This window comes from Haplochromis burtoni, unplaced genomic scaffold, assembly GCF_018398535.1.
Source record: "Haplochromis burtoni strain Fernald_Lab_line unplaced genomic scaffold, NCSU_Asbu1 Contig_223, whole genome shotgun sequence".
Taxonomy (NCBI): domain Eukaryota; kingdom Metazoa; phylum Chordata; class Actinopteri; order Cichliformes; family Cichlidae; genus Haplochromis; species Haplochromis burtoni.
This window is the reverse complement of record NW_024582584.1, coordinates 246,458-263,111: the sequence shown is the minus strand read 5'-3', so window position 1 is coordinate 263,111 and position 16,654 is coordinate 246,458. Positions and strand designations below refer to the sequence as shown.

Genomic DNA, 16,654 nt, shown 5'->3' with positions numbered 1-16,654 from the left:
GCAGTGATTTTGGCACTTTGTTGAGTCCATGCCATGAAGAATTGAGGCACTTGTGGCAAAGCAATCGTTGATATTTGGATAAAAATATCTCTTCCAGGTTGTTGCTGTCTTTTCTCTACTGCTGAAATATGCATCATCCCGTTAGTCTTGTTGTATTTAGCTAATAGTTAGTAATTATGGAAGTATTTTAAAAAAATATTCAAAATGTAAACTTTTTGAAATCTAAAAGGATTGCTTTCTGGAGGGATATGATGACCTAGTATAACTTGTGATCTTGTACATAGTTTTGTTGGTTTGAAGAAAGCTTAACCAGGGCAGATGTTTACAGCCATTTTGATTTGGCATTTAATGCCAAATGGCAAGGTTGAGCCTAAGGTTAAATTTATTGCTTATATGAGATGCTTCACTATTGTGTAGTAATAGCTGATAGCAATTTAAGAGGAATGCTCTCACACGGTGACCTGGGAAAAGTCATTCACAAGCTTATTTTCTCTAGGCTTGACTCTCTGTAACCTCCTGCTTTCTGGCACAAATGAAAAAGTTACGACACCGCCTCCACTAGTTTCTACAGGCTTTAGCAGACAACATCACCCCAGTTCTGCTACCTATCCAGTGGCTCCATGTATATTTTAATTTGATTTTAACAATATGCTAAAGTTTAAAAAAAAACATAGTGTTGCCAACAGAACCGACACTTGTGGTAAGTTCTGAAAATGCTTTTTTTTTTTTCTTTAAAAAAATAAAATATCGTAGATATCGTAGATACTGTGCTCAGCATGTACCAAGTAGGGTTGTTGAAAAATTTGTACTCTGATACTAATTGATACTAAAAATTACTACTCGTCTGCAACAGCACTGACACAAATGGTACCGGCTTTCCGTCCTCCAGCTGACGCACAACTTCACACACGGCACTGCTGCAAAAGACAAGTACACAGCTTCCCTTCACTAAGAGCCGAACAGATGAACAGCAGCACAACAAACTCTGTGAAGTACCTTGTGTGACACTCCGGTCTTTATATGGAATTTTTTGAGGTCAGTAAATATAGAGTTTCAACAAAGCTATTGAGTCAACATAAACAATTAGCATAGCTAACCAAGCCAGCACGCATACTAATATTAGCTCTTTAACTATTGGCATTTATCTGATAGCCACCTTAGCAATCTGTTATCATTAAGATAGTTAAAAGGCTGCGGCTAATGTTACGTGGGAGTTAAGCACCAAATGTTATCTTGTGTAACATTGATAGAGTAAATTTAATTGGGAAACACAATTATTTAAGTTTAAAAAGTGTTTCTCTAAATTCCCTTATTTTTATTTAACCATGGTATTAAAATGGTATATGGAGTATCAAGTATTTCAAGGAACCAAGAAAAAATCAAAAACGTGCCGATGCTCTTGCCATCCAGGGCCGCAGGGGACACGCTGCCCAAGGAGAGAAGAATCAACGTGTGTGTGTGTGTGTGTGTGTGTGTGAGTGTTATTCAAAATTACTTTTCAAGACAACTTTTATGAACTTTCTTGTAGTCCTCTTTCCATCTTATATTACTTTGAATTGGTATTTACCCTATAGTGAGTATCTATTCCAGTTAGAAATCTGTGTTTTCCACAAACCCAGGAGCTGGTATCAAGGGAGACAGAAGTTTCTAGTAGCTAAAAAACTTTTTTATTGCTTGTAAAACTCACTTGAAATAAACACAAAGTGCTGCACTACGTGTCAGGAAAAGCCAGCTAATAAACAAAATCCAAGAGCTACAGAAACAAACTGAAAACAGAGAGGCGCAGGAACAGAAAGGTGGAAAGGCAACGACCTCACAAAGAAGAACTAACTACACACATCAGGGGGAGATGTAATAAGGCAATGATGAACAAAATCAAGACAATAATGAGGGTGGCATGAGTCCATGACTGAGCCCTGATGTTGCTCGTCTGTCACTGCACTTTAAATTCAGCTTTTAAAGAAGCTATGCAAAAAAACTCATATGTGGTATATATATGATTGTGACAGACTGAGAGCATTGTCATTAGATTTTCCTTCATAAATCACAGAATACTTGACATATATTAGTAATTTGAGAGAATGAACATTGTGGCCGGGAGGTGTGGTCTTGGCTCCGCTGCAGAGGAGGGGTGGTGGAGCGGGCTCGGGGGGCAGTGCCAAGGAGGCTTAGGGCCAGGTGGAGGGAATTAGACTGATGAACTCTGTTCCTTCTTTAGCGACACCGGGGACCGACAGTGGGCGAGTGGAGTGTGGAGCCAGCTGGACAGCTCGCCACAGAAAACACAGAGGCGCCGAGCTGGAAGCATTATGTGTGCCATAAACTTTACATTTTTAAAAAAGCTACCAAACAGTTACTAAACACAGTTTGTGTCCGACTCATTCACAAACATTTATACATATACACTATCCAAAAATACAGCTGACATCTTTTAACTGATAAATATTTTCCTGCATAAATAAGCAAGCTTCAAAATAAGATTGTATGGTTAAATGCATGATACATGTATTAGTCCAATATAATGTGTGATATGTATATCATACATCCAAACTGCTTTCTGTCATCCATACTTCCTTTCTGTCAGTATGTAAGTTAATATTGTTTTAACCTACATAAAACATCTGTTTGTCTGACTGTGCAGAGTAAAAGCCTTACAGTTGACCTGGAGCTAATAGCCTGTGAAATATGACAGCGGTAACTTAAAACATGGATACATGAGTAAAAAAAGAGGTTTCAGAATGCTAAATGTCTAAGGCCCCAAAATGTTTGTGATATTAGTGCTTGAAGCAAAAAAGAGCATACAATTGAGTTGAGTGTGTATTTAACAAACACCGAATATTTCTGTCCAATTAATCGATGCTTCACAGTAACTTCTGAATTTAAAGAAATAAACGCACGCTATATTATACTGTGTATGTGACTGACCATGTTTTTGTGAGTGGTTTAACACTGACACATGATTCCTAATGCAAATAATAGGTACTAGTAGCTGGTAGTAGCAACTAGAAACAAAAACACATCCCTTTTCCCATTTCTAGCTCCAAAAAATGCCCCAAAAAGTATTTTTGCACCAACAAGTTGATTTCCAAAGAGCTGTTCACCAGAATCTTGGCGTACCTTGGTATGGTATACAGCGGGTCATAGAAAAAGGGCAAATGAAGAGTATCTGACAGTCATGCCCTTAAGAAAACCTGTTACCGAGCGGGCGGAGGGAGGTTTGGAGTCTTCACACACACCCGTTCTCTGCTGCCTGTTGGAGTGGGGGGCTAGGAGGAGGAGTTGGCTGTCCGATTGGGGTCTGGAATGTGGGGCCTCCCTGCTGCGGAGTCGGGGCAGTCTGCTTCTCTCCACCCCAGGGAAAAGAGTAACACTACCTGGGTCTAGGTGCAGTTTACCCCTCCAGGGCAAGAGTACCTAGACCTGGGGCTAAGAGTACGCTTGGGGAGTGTGATTGTGTGTACAGTGTCTCTCTATGTCTGTCTCCACGTTGGTTGAGTGTTGAGTAATTGCATATGAGAGCATGAGGGTGGGAATGGATGTTTGTATCTGTGTGTGCCTGTATGTCTGTGTCCATATGTCAGGTTGGGTATCAGACGCCACCTCTCTGGGGACATCTCAGGCCCTCCAAGGTATGGAGGCCTATCTCCCCCCACCACTTCCCCTGCCAGTGGCAGACGCCCTCAGACATTGGTGCGTTGGTGGTCTTTGTGTCTGGGGATGGGTGTCCAGGTACACACTGGCACACTCCTGGTGGCTGCTTGTCGGGGCCTGGAGCCTGGGGCTCGCTCTGGCCACTTCGGGGGTGGGGTGCCCTCGGCCTCTCGGCCTGGGGCTCGGTCACTCAGGCACAGCTGGCTGCCGGCGGAGCTCACGGGCACGTCACTGCAACCCCCCCTGGCTTCTGCTCCACAGCTGCTGAGTGACCCCTCATCTGGGCTCTCCTCAGCTCTTCTGGGACAGTGGCGCGGCTGCCCCTCCGTTGGTCTTCTTTGGTCTCTGGTGCTCTGAGGGCCTCTGGATGTGTGGAGCCTGGATCTCCTCCATACCTGCTTCATGCCCTGGAGGACGGGGCTGTGGCTCCCCACACCCTCTAGCAGATCATTACATGAAGGAACCTTTTAATACAAGCGCGTTCATGCTCACAGGTGTACACACGGGTGCTCACACACACAAACTACACCCTTTTTGGCTCCTACCTCAAAGCACACTGTGCGCTGTCGATCTTACGTGCTGCACAATAATGTTTAATATTTAGTATTTACTGTTATATTCCCATAGATCATCAGTGATGTTGTTTATTATATTGCTCTTTTTTTTCTTCTGCTTGTTTTCTCTTTTTTCTTTCTCAACAGGTGATCCAGGTGATTGATATATGTATTTTTGTCTGCTTATTTTGTTGGCTTTTGGTTTTTGCCCTTTATCACTGTTCCTCTTCCCCAATGTTTCTCTTTCCCTCTTTCTTTCTCACCTTTCTTTTCCCCAGTCAAGTCTGTCCCGTATTTAGCAAGTGAAAATAAAATAAAATAAACAATAAAAGGTGAATCAAATAGACCATTACGGCAAGGCTGGGATGGTCCATTTGGTAAAGTAAATCTGTTGGGCATCTTTCTTCGCCTTGGCAAAAGAGCCAAACAGGACGGGCAAAAAAAAAGAAAAAGAAAAAAAAACAAAACCTGTTACCTGCTGAGAGATGCACCTAGCCCTTCAGGTAATCCATCTACTGTCATTAGAAATTGTTTCTGTGGAAAAAATAGATGTCAAGAAGGCATTATTAAGCAAAAGAAGGTAGGAATTACTGCTGTATGCTAGATTACACAAGAACTGCACTTTACATTACATTCAAGGAGGTCAAAGGACTTGTACCCAGTGGTGTTGGGGATCAAAATTGATCCCCCATGTAAGATGCTTCCTTTTTCAGCAAGACGATGATCCCAGACACAGTGTCATTGCAGTAAAAGCAGAGCTGGACTTAAAAGCATGCTCTCAGGACCTAAGCATTATTAAAGCACCATGGGATCATCTTGACAGAGAACAGAGCAAACTGTAGCAAACATTCAAAAGAGGTTTGAATGTTCTTCAAGAATCATGGAGAACTATTCCTGAAGACTGCTTAAAGAAACAGATCATCACAGATACCAATGCAGGTCAATGTCACACCAAGTGTGAAAATAAGTAAAAAGGTATAGTATGCATAATCTTTATGGATTGTCTTCAAACCTCACAACAATACACAAGGCATTGTGGGACATGAGTACTTAGGTTGGGTAAGCATCTAGCCTTGACCATCATTGTTTATACCCCAAGTCAAAGAAAACCTTAAAAAACAATTTTAAGAACCCATGTAGAGTAATATATCATATCAAAGGGCATTGGTGAGCTGTACAATACACTTTTACTTCTTAATGAATTGAACTCAAGATTTTCTTACTGTGAGACAACAATGCTAACCACCATGCCACCATGCTGACCACTCAAAACACTTGAAATTCAAAAAAAGGCCTTGTCATTTTTCTCCTTTTAGTCAAACACATGTAACTACACAGCTCTCTACAACAGGAACACTTATTAAAATATTGTCTGTGTAGAAGAGTCTCTACTGGAAAGTTTTATCAAGTCATTTTAGTCAAGAGTCAACAAATTAGTCAAGCTGCATTTTCACTTTCAAGATCATTTCAACCATATTCTTAAAACAAATATCTGGAAAGGGAAGCAACAGATGGAGATGGGTGATAATCATGACTTGAGTTTTGATGTGGCACACAAACACATGGTGACCTGGGTAAAAAAGTAAAAAGTCGATCTTTTTTGAATGTAATGATACTTGCAAAATGCAATAAATAAATATCTACTTCTTGTAGATTTAAATTTAACTATGTTATGCTGTCATTCTTATCATCTCAATTTGCCAAAATTATTCAATTGTAACCACTAAATACATTCTATCAGGGTGTTAAACAGTAATTGACCAGTCATCCATTAATATCAATGTTGCTAAGATTAAAACAGATTCATTCAAGCCAAAGATCTAAACCTCTATTGGAGTGTCTCATTTTCAAATTTCGCCCCCGGGAATGATTTAATTGGCCATTTATCTCACAATCAAACAGCAAACATGCACAGTTGTGTTTCCATCCCTTCAGAATACAGATCAATGCAAACAACTAATTACTTATTCAGTAAAAGGATTAGATGTTGCAATCCCTGATAATGCATTGCTTTAAACGGAGAAAATCTTGAGGGATGGCTGTTATGAGGAAAGGCAGCCCAGAAACTTTACCAGTTTGGGACACATCGTCAGTAGTGGACCTTGCATTCATCGGGTTTTTCGGCCATTATCACTAGACACCCTCATCCAAGGGTGCCAGGGTTGATCAGGCCCCAGAGTGTGTCACTGGTATATGTTAAACTGTTATTTCTCTTCTTCTTTCTTCTGTTTAGTTTTCTACAGTTTATTTTCTTGTATCTATTCACTGCAACTAAGAAATAATACTTACCTCTTCAACATTTATAGAGCCTCACTTCTTCAAAAGGATAGAAAAGGTGATAGAGAGAAGTAAGACAAAAGGGACATGATAGGAGAGAGCAGAGAGGAGAGCCGGAAGGTGGGCGCCCGATCTTCCTGTACAAAAAGACACTTATTCACCTATTTTTAAACCATATCTCTATACCAAAATTTACCAGTATACACAATGGGGATTTTAGTTTTTTCCTCAAAAGACAGACAGGTCGCCACGCCATGAGTCAGGGACCTGAAAAATGTCCTGAAAAAATACAAAAAAACCACAGCATCAAGCTGGAAAGTGGAGAGAGCGGACTCTTCTACACGCTAAATCATAAGTGTAAAGGCTTTCTTCAGGATTGTATCTGCACCGGGGCGAAGGAAATCTGTGAGACTCACACTGTTATTTGTTAAGGCATATTAAACGATCCCCTGTGATCTCTGTCTAGTCTTCGCCTGCAGAAGTGTTTCAATGCAGCCATGCATTGTTAGCAAAAGCAATAGGAGGCACTGCAAAGTTTTCTGTGCCAGCAGCAGCATTTCAGGGCCATTAAACATTGCTTTAGGCACACAGAGAGGTGCAATTTATTCACCACCATGATCAAAGTTGAATCAGTGAAGCGAGATAACCTAGAGTTAAGGAAGAAGAGAACGATTGTGCGGATGAGTTTCTGGATCCAGATTGAGTGACTAACAAGCAGATTGAGGTGTGGATTAAAGCAGGCCCAATTAGATACAAGAAGAGGGTTTAGGAAAGTAAACGGAGGACTTTTTTGATAATTAAGTAGCTTTTAGTCACACTGTGTTCATAACATACCTGCTGTAACCATTCACCTGCAAGTCCTAGTGCTACTAAGTATGTAATGGCAGGGTTTCAAAAATATTAAAGTTTTAAATATTTCTTAAGCCTGACTGATTAGAGTATCGTTAGGCTGATGTACAGCACATTCGTCCATTTCTATAATTACTAGTGGTATCTGTAGAAATGTAATTGTATTAAACCATTTTAATCACAAAGGTGTAAGTAGAAAATTAGACATCATAATTGGGGTGATGCCTGGTGGCTTTTGCATTACCAGCTTCCAGTGTGATAGCAAGTAAGGCTAACAACACTGTTAACAATAGCAAATGAAATTACATATTTCACTTGAAAAAACCCCCAAAAAACCCAAATGAAATACTACTTCTATACTTTACCTTGGGCTTTTCAGGATTATGACCCCTTTCCAAAGGACTTTTTACATTTGCGTTATTTAGAGCCACATACATCACCAAAGGCACATTACCCAACCTGCATGAAATCTACACCAAGCAGTGCACAACCAAGAGCCATATTTTAACACCCCAGAAACAGCCAACTCCTGCACTACAGCAAATGACTGTCATAAGTTATATGGACAAAGTCTTAAGGCCCTATACTAAGAGGCGCAGAATGAACCTCAGGCTAAAGGATTCCTATTACTGACAACATTGGGCCAGTACAACATTGCTATAAAAGAATGTTTGATGTACATCTACTGGGATATTAATCTAGTGCTGGTACTTTCTATACATGGATGAATCATTTGGAAATTTACATGGTCTGCCTATAGACCATATACCTGTTGAAACTTTAGATCTCACGTAATAGATCAGACCATACGTTCTACACAGAGGCCCACACGTACATAGAGATAGTTGTTTACTTAAGGTGCTGCCAAGAATATCTGGAACACCTAATAACATGGCCTACTTATGTCCTTGGTCCCAAGAACTCTGTAGTAAAATAAAACATTACTGAAAAGCATTTTAACCTTTAGGGGGAAACTCTGCTGTCATTTCAAGTTCAGCTAATCAGGAACTCTAACGCATGGCATTACTGATATTCAGTTACATGCTTTTATTTTGGTGGGCGATACACAGTCAACTATTTATCTGACTATAACTTTCCATATATACCTAATACTGCACTGATACCTTTTTATCTTTAATTTAGACCTTAATCACAGGTTCTACATCACTACACTACTGACATGCAGAGTGTGACTTCAAAAAAGCAAAAATAACCAGCTGACACAGCAGTTTTAAGTTTGAAGATTCCTTCCATGTTGATTTATTCATCAGTTGAGTCAGCAACACTGTCCCAACGCACAATCACCTGACATAGAGTTGCATGATAAGCCTAAAAGGCTTCTTTGTTGATATACTCAAAACGTGAAAGGTGATTCCCTTTGAGACAGAAGCATACAGATCTTTCTCTTTCAAGAGACATCAATCACTTCATGGTAGGATGTCCGCCAAGTGACCTACCTCAGAATCCTTTGAGATAAAAGATTTTGCTGACACATGCATTGGATCACAGAATGCTGCTTTCTTCAGAGGACAGGAAACTATTGATGGGTAAAAACTTTTTATGGAACATTGTCTCTGCAAATTGTTTGGCCTGAAATTCTAATGTGGATTGGCCATAAACAACTTGGATTACATGACTGTAATTTAGACTGAATAGGAGCTTGACTAATTCTGGTGAGGGTTTGAGTTGTTAGACATTTGGGCCAAGTTTAGGCCAAAAGGTAGAACTTTCAGGCCTGTTCTGATACTGCCTTATTGTGTTCCATGACTGCTGCACTGGTAAACCAAAAAACTTCACAAATTAGGAGGGTCACATGAAGCTAAAATAAAGTGTGTTAACCCTGCCAACTTGTCATCACTGCTTTCCTGTCTCTGAATGGTGCTGATAAACTAGTCCCCTCCCACCTTAGAGACCTCATACCACCATATTAGCTCAATGAAGCACTTTGCTTTACTTCTAATTGTATTTATGTAGCACCAAATCACAGCTCAAGCCACCTCAAGGTGCTATATATTATAAAGTAAAGATCATACAACAAGAGAAAACCCCAACAACCAGATGACCCACCTATGCAAGCACTTGGTAACAGTGGGACAGTAAAAGTCCATTTGACAGGAAGAAACCTTAAGCAGAACCAGGCCTGGGGAGGGCAAGACATCTGCCATGACTGTTTAGACTAAGGGGATGGAAAAGACAAGTTGAGCTACAGATTAAAAATAGCTAATGATTAAGTGCAAAGTGGTGTATAAGCACATGGAGAGGGAAATGGGAGAGTGAAGAAGACGTCAAAGCACTATATCATGTTTCAGTTGACCTTAAGCAACCCTTAGGTCTGCTGCTATAGGCTGAGCCTGCTACAGGAGTAGCAGGCGCAGTACAGGTATGCAGTGAGCATGGCTGCACTCCCCATGCATTTCTGTTCAGTTATTTTATATCATTAGATTGTGTCTGCTCTCTCACAGAGTTTGTGTCTCAAGTACAACTGGTTGAGGAAGTTGGCGGCCATTCCTGAGCCTGATTCTGTCAGAGTACTTTCCTTGAGGTCCTCTTCCTCCCTACCACTGCCAAGTGCCTTCTCATTCATCAATATTGAAGTATAAAAAAAACAAATTTAGGTTTTTATGGGTAGATGGAAATGCTTCCATCTACCCATAAAAACAAAATATGTTGTCTGTCAGTGAATCTATGGCAAAATGGCAGTGAAAAACAATAAGGACAATCCCACATAATCTTATCCATCAAGCCCAGTGTGTACTTGTGAGCATTAAAAGCCCAGGGCTGCATTAGCCTGAACAAACTGCAACGACAGCATTCACCAAACAATGATGGGCTCATTGTCCATGGCACTGGATTGAAGTTGACAGCTCGCCATAACCATATTAACATATCTTTTCCTCTGCTGGATTACTGCAGTCAGCACATCATCGTATTACACTGTGAGTAACCTCTCTTGTGTTGGGGTATAAGAACATGCCAAATGACGTCAGATTTCGATAGCAAAGGAGCCGTTACAAACCTGGAGTTTCAGACAGAAGGAATAAATGAAGATGTATAGATGAAGGTCACAAAAACAAGGACGAGGAGAGGAAAATTAGAAATTGTACATATGTGATGTATCTGAGGTAGGTGAGCAAATAGATAATTTGCTGACAATAAGCATTTGTGACAATATCTGGAATAAATAAGACTATTTATGCTTGTTTTCATGTCTTAGAGCCCTGACTTCAGTTCAGGAGACGAGGCTTCAGATGAGGAGGAAGAATATGTCATTTTATTAAGATCTCGATTGCAATGACTCTTTCCTTCACATTTCAGCTACTTTGGTGAAGAGGACTCTTTCACCTCCTTCCTTATGACTTCTTTTCTCCTCTGCCTTTGGCATGCTACATATCTGCTCAGTTTCAAGCCTCATACATAAAATGCAATTAGTCAGAGGTGAGATGTCCACAAGATGCAAACCACATGTTTATTTTTCATGGATTAATTAAAAGTTTATGAGAATGCATTTTTTGACATAATTACACACTAATCTATGTATATTTATGATTACACAATATTTTTTCTAAATTAAATAACCTCAGAAAATTACTGACTTCACATTTACGGATTACTTACATAGAGAAGGAGAAAATAAAGCAACATGAAGAAAGAGGTAAAGAGGAAGCGGAAAGTGTGTGTACAGCATCATATGAAAGACAAAAGGGAACAGTGAAGGAGATCCAGCTGAAGAACAAGATGGAGCTGAATCAAAGCGAGGGGGAAGAAAAGACAAGAGGAAATGAGAAAAGCGGTCACAGTAAGCAGAGGAAACACAAGAAGGGTTGAGGGAACAGGGAGGGAGACACACAAGAAAAAGCGAAGGATGGATAGATTAACAGAAGGAGTAGTCGTGAGAAAGATTACGTCATCCACAAAGTTCTGGCTACAGCAGTGATGAACAGAGGATGAGGACAGAGAGCTAGAGTGTAAGACAAAGCCAGCTAAAATTAGACAAGTGATGTAAATAACTATGATAAGTAGGTGTAGAAAAAACATCGGAAAGAAATGTGCTCAAGAAATGTAGAGGAAAAGAAAAGAGAGTGTGTGTGTGCGGGGGGGGGTAGAAATTACATGCTACATGAAGGGAAAATGTGATTAAAAGAAGATGAGGAGAGTCAAACACAGTGACAGACAGGAAGTGAGCAGGTGAGATAAAAGGAAAAGACTGAGGATGGCATCTGACAGGAAGGACGCGTAACGAAAAGCCGATTGAAACTGAGGATAAAGAAGGAAATGAGACTGAAGACGGTGGAAGAAAGATAGACAGAGGTTGAGCAAGGCGTGAGTAATGTTGTCTCTGTGCTGTCACCCTAATGAGACTTGGGTTTGCTTTATGGATGTGTTCTGCATCTCCCAGCAACTTTTCTGTTGGTATCATCCCAGATTAATGGGTGCGTACACGCATTCATAAAAATACACAAAGGTAGGTGCAAATTGCAAAACGGGAAATTGCAAGCATTCCACTGTGCATAATGCTTAGTACCAGTAACGCAATAAAGCTGTGTAATCAATATGAGATCATCTGAATGCTTGCTGCTGTGCTGTGGGGCTTTCCAGAAAATGACTGTGCTGCTTGAAAGAAAACAGAATATTGCAACTAGGATATGAAAGTGTTCATATAAAACCAGCAAAATCACAGGTATTTTTCCTGTAACCATCAATGGATGAACCTATACTAACCTTAGCTATCTTTATTCATTAATAGCAAGGTTATTTCTGTTTCAACAGCTAACACTGGACGCCATAAGACTGTTCTGAGGCTAGAGTTCTTATGCATTTCTCTTAAAGTTTCAACTGAGTTTAGGGGTAAATACTTGTCTTCAGTAAATACTGAAAATGCTTGCAATCATGAAAAAGAAACTTCCACTTGTCTTTGAAAAAAAAAAGTCAAGTGTTTTCATCTTCACCTTTATCTAACACTAAAAGATAGGAATGGCATTGTTCTCTCAAAGTATGATCTTATATTGATATAGTTATCAGTGCTAAAATTTTAGCTGTACAGGGAGTGCAGAATTATTAGGCAAGTTGTATTTTTGAGGAATAATTTTATTATTGAACAACAACCATGTTCTCAATGAACCCAAAAAACTCATTAATATCAAAGCTGAATGTTTTTGGAAGTAGTTTTTAGTTTGTTTTTAGTTTTAGCTATTTTAGGGGGATATCTGTGTGTGCAGGTGACTATTACTGTGCATAATTATTAGGCAACTTAACAAAAAACAAATATATACCCATTTCAATTATTTATTTTTACCAGTGAAACCAATATAACATCTCCACATTCACAAATATACATTTCTGACATTCAAAAACAAAACAAAAACAAATCAGCGACCAATATAGCCACCTTTCTTTGCAAGGACACTCAAAAGCCTGCCATCCATGGATTCTGTCAGTGTTTTGATCTGTTCACCATCAACATTGCATGCAGCAGCAACCACAGCCTCCCAGACACTGTTCAGAGAGGTGTACTGTTTTCCCTCCTTGTAAATCTCACATTTGATGATGGACCACAGGTTCTCAATGGGGTTCAGATCAGGTGAACAAGGAGGCCATGTCATTAGTTTTTCTTCTTTTATACCCTTTCTTGCCAGCCACGCTGTGGAGTACTTGGACGCGTGTGATGGAGCATTGTCCTGCATGAAAATCATGTTTTTCTTGAAGGATGCAGACTTCTTCCTGTACCACTGCTTGAAGAAGGTGTCTTCCAGAAACTGGCAGTAGGACTGGGAGTTGAGCTTGACTCCATCCTCAACCCGAAAAGGCCCCACAAGCTCATCTTTGATGATACCAGCCCAAACCAGTACTCCACCTCCACCTTGCTGGCGTCTGAGTCGGACTGGAGCTCTCTGCCCTTTACCAATCCAGCCACGGGCCCATCCATCTGGCCCATCAAGACTCACTCTCATTTCATCAGTCCATAAAACCTTAGAAAAATCAGTCTTGAGATATTTCTTGGCCCAGTCTTGACGTTTCAGCTTGTGTGTCTTGTTCAGTGGTGGTCGTCTTTCAGCCTTTCTTACCTTGGCCATGTCTCTGAGTATTGCACACCTTGTGCTTTTGGGCACTCCAGTGATGTTGCAGCTCTGAAATATGGCCAAACTGGTGGCAAGTGGCATCTTGGCAGCTGCACGCTTGACTTTTCTCAGTTCATGGGCAGTTATTTTGCGCCTTGGTTTTTCCACACGCTTCTTGCGACCCTGTTGACTATTTTGAATGAAACGCTTGATTGTTCGATGATCACGCTTCAGAAGCTTTGCAATTTTGAGACTGCTGCATCCCTCTGCAAGATATCTCACTATTTTTGACTTTTCTGAGCCTGTCAAGTCCTTCTTTTGACCCATTTTGCCAAAGGAAAGGACGTTGCCTAATAATTATGCTGATATAGGGTGTTGATGTCATTAGACCACACCCCTTCTCATTACAGAGGTGCACATCACCTAATATGCTTAATTGGTAGTAGGTTTTCGAGCCTATACAGCTTGGAGTAAGACAGCATGCATGAAGAGGATGATGTGGACAAAATACTCATTTGCCTAATAATTCTGCACTCCCTGTATAGGGTATAAGTATCAGATGGATATTCAGAAAGAAAGATGTAAGAGAAAATTCATGCTCTGCAGAATCCTGACATGTTTAAATGTATAAAAGAAACAAGCAAATTAAATGTTAGAGAGATTTCTGAAGCACAACATTTAAGACTTTTTCCTGCTTGGTTAGGTTTCAGCAATAAACCTACAAAGTACAGACTAGGGGTTAAATACAAAAAGATTATTTAACAACAATAACCATGTTAGAAACTACTGAATAAGGTTACCAACATCAGGGCCTCTCTATATAAGTAAAATCCAACAATAATATCAGGGAATACCAAGTTAAGTAGTTAAGCATGAATTTGGCATCTGCTTACTGGAACCCTTAATATGAGATGCAAGTGAAAGAATCTATTAGACTGGAAAACCAAACTTAACCCTGTAAGACCCAACCCATCAGAAAATAGCCAGAAAATTCTAATTTTTTGGAACTGAGATGTTTATTAACCCTTATAACAAAATCCACTTTTTTTTTGCTATATCGTGTTATGTTTGATATATTTTTATTATATATTTTTTGTATCAAATATGATACAAAGGGCATTATAGGGTTAACCTCTCAGAAATATATCAAAAGCTTAGGGAGTGACCAAATTAACAGTCAGGTACATTCTTGAAAAGAAAGGATGCACTGGTGTACCACAAGAGATACCTTTATGCAAAGGGTTTCCAACAAGGTGCAAACCTCTGGTTACACTTAATAACAAGAAGGCCAGACTATACTTTACCCAAAACATCTAAAAGAGCCTGACTAGTTCTAGAAAACACATGGATCTAAGATTAACCTGTATAAGAATGAACGAAAAAGAAAAATACAGAGAAGGAAAAGAACAGATCATGATCCAGAGTATATAACATCATCTATCAAACATGATTAAACCAATGATATGGCACAGCATGCCGTTAGAACCTGGTCACTACTTTTTATTGGTGGCAGGATGAATTCTGAAGTGTGCTGGGTTGTATTCACTGCTCACATTCAGCCAAATGATGCAAAACTGATGGGACAGTACTTTACATAATGGGAAAACAAGAGTTTCACAAGTCAAAGAAATGGAATATTCTTCACAGGCCAAGTCAATTTCCTGATTTCCACCTAAAACAATGTTAGTTTGTCCAACGTTTTCAAGCTCTGAGCCTCTGGCACTATGTATAAAATGGCTTATTTCTAACAGATATGGAATACTTTTGTTAAACCCCTTAAAGTGGAAAGTCTGTACTTTGTCTCATCTTGATTATTTGATTTAAAATCCATTGGGATGGTCAACAAAGGCAAAACTCCTGTCTTACTGTCAAAGGAAAACTTATGGACCTTACTGTAAAAATTATAAGCAGGCATTATATGGTTTTAATATGTTTTCTGAATCTATGCATTTTATGTCAAGAATTGCTTAAAAATGTTCTTTTAATAGCAGGTTGCTGACCCTTAACTGCTGTGAAATGAAACACAATGAAACACTGTTCACAATCTGGCAAGTTTACACTTTTCTGTAATTGACAACTAAGGCAAGAAGTTCATAATTCAAAGAATGTCATACTTTTGGCATTCAGCCACTAGCATTTAGGGGGCATTTGGACAATTCTGCTCTTTATCATCTTGTCAATTAATCACTTGACTAATTTGTTCTCTTTTAATCTGCAGTTTAGAGTGACCTTTAATTATGTTTTTATAAAATTGATTCGCTTATGGCTTCATTGTGTTCCATCTTGATTACCCATCATTTTAAAATTTCATTAGACTCATGGAGACTAGAATGAAAACAAGTCTTGATTGATTTTGACTCTCACAATAAAACTGTGTATTTCTGTGAAATCAGCAGGGGTTTCAAAAGTAGTGAGAGTATGAAATAGTGAAAGTTTTATTTGATAAAAATGTAAGTAAACTTTAGGTAAGCAGGCAGTAACAGAAAAAAATGTGTATATGTTTATATATGACTGAAAAAAAAAGAAATGATAAATGCAAAAGTGGACTGAGCAAACAATGACATACAGATAGTGAACAGCAGGATTGATGGGAAAGAAAAACACTACGAAATCATGATAGGGGTCTTCAGTGGGTTGGATAGCAACTAAATTAAAATAGAGCTGGTTATTATAGCGTACAGAGGCAGTGTGCAGTGAAGGGGAAAATAAGGCAAAACAACGTTCTCCTAGCCGAGAGAGAAAGTGCATTCTGGCCAGCAATACTGACAAAGAAGAAACGTGCATAGCTGGATAGTAGGACACAGTGTGTCAGAGGCAAATGCTGTGTTTTTATAACTCTATAATAAGCAAAATTCTACAACTTCAGCACATTAAACAAACAACAATAAGTAAACAAGTGTTCCTACCTCCCTTCACATGCTCATAATGAAGATATGCAATACAATTGCAACTTTGAGTAAATTACTGAACCTCAAATTATCCCGATGCATCCATCAGCACATGAGTGTGTCAACGTTGGACAACCTTGGCTTAAAAGAATGAAAATGCTGTGTGCGTGCATGTGTGTACGTGTGTTAAAGAGGCTTGCAGTCTAACGTTCTTTGAGTGCTCTACTAGAGTCTAAAAGAAAAGCTCTGTATACTGTAAGTCCATTTAAAGACGACACACATTTATGGTAAAAATTTGTTCTTTTTTCAATTTCTGTGTCTGATATTTACAGTTTATTTGTGCACAGTCTTATTAGTCTTACTATCCATAGTTCCAATT

General features: G+C 39.4%; 1 protein-coding gene across 1 annotated transcript in view; it reads right to left on the bottom strand.

The window, feature by feature from the left end:
• LOC102292098 (protein phosphatase 1 regulatory subunit 29) overlaps positions 1-16,654 on the bottom strand; it is a 306,883-nt gene that overhangs the window by 83,576 nt on the left and 206,653 nt on the right. The gene's annotated exons all lie outside the window — the stretch shown is intronic.